Here is a 1,331-nt window from a genome sequence, read left to right on the forward strand (position 1 = left end):
TAAAACTTTATTACACACAAAGCCCACACATACTAATACTTACCTATCTTCTTCCCATAGGTCGCCCTGGTCCTGTGTCGGCGTCTTCTGGTCCTGTGTCGTCTTCTTCCTCCATGTCGACTGTCGCTGTCGCCGTCCGGATCCGACGAAATCCATTTGGGAAGCTGTGGAAGGAAACCATACTCACCTGTCCCAGCGCGACGTAGTCCAGGTAAGTGTCTTGGCAAAAAAACAAACCGACACCCGAAACCAGACCGGACTGACGGAGACGCACGTGTGTTTGTTTACATCGTGTGGCTCCGCCTCCCGAATGCCGCTATTGGCCGCCTTGCGGCCTAGCGGCTCCTGATTGGCCGCTAGGCCGCAAGGCGGCCAATAGCGGCATTCGGGAGGCGGAGCCGCACGATGTAAACACCGTGCGTCTCCGTCAGTCCGGTCTGGTTTCGGGGTGTCGGTTTGTTTTTTTGCAAAGACCCTTACCTGGACTACGTCGCGCTGGGACAGGTGAGTATGGTTTCCTTCCACAGCTTCCCAAATGGATTTCGTCGGATCCGGACGGCGACAGCGACGGTCGACATGGAGGAAGAAGACGACACAGGACCAGAAGACGCCGACACAGGACCAGGGCGACCTATGGGAAGAAGATAGGTAAGTATTAGTATGTGTGGGCTTTGTGTGTAATAAAGTTTAATTTTAAAAGTGTGTCAGTGTGTTTTGTGCACTATTTTTTTTAACTGTAGAACTACAAGCGCCAGCGGGCCCTTTAATGCCCAGCAGGCTGGGACTTGTGGTTCTCCAAGTCCCAGCTTGCTGGGGAGGCTTGCTGGCACTTGTAGTGCCACAGTAAAAAACAATAGGTTCATCTTTTTTTTACACCATTTATCAGCTCAATGCCCACCGCCCAGGGGCATCGAGGACAGCACCAGGCTTCAGCCTGGTCAGGTAAGTCCTGGAGGGGGGGGGACCCCTTCATTGGGGGGGTCCCCACTCCCCCAGGGCCCCTGGCCAGGCTGACTGGTCGGTAGGGAGAATGTTTTGGCCGCGGGACCTTATATTATAAGTGTCCCCCGGCTGTGACATTACCCTGCCGGCTGGTTGTGCCTGGGGCTGGTTCTTAAAATACGGGGGACCCCTACTCATTTTGTCCCCCGTATTTTGGGAACCAGCCCCGGACCTGGAGCCTGGGGCTGGTTGTTAAAAATCGGGGAACCCCTATTTGTCGGGCTCCCTGATTTTTAATTACCGGCCCCGGCTCCTTCAGCCTGGTGCTGGTTTCGGCTGTGGGGGGGACCCCACGCCGGTTTTTTTTTTATTTATTTATTTTTTCTATT

This window comes from Crinia signifera, unplaced genomic scaffold, assembly GCF_055691185.1.
Source record: "Crinia signifera unplaced genomic scaffold, ASM5569118v1 HAP2_SCAFFOLD_86, whole genome shotgun sequence".
Lineage (NCBI taxonomy): Eukaryota > Metazoa > Chordata > Amphibia > Anura > Myobatrachidae > Crinia > Crinia signifera.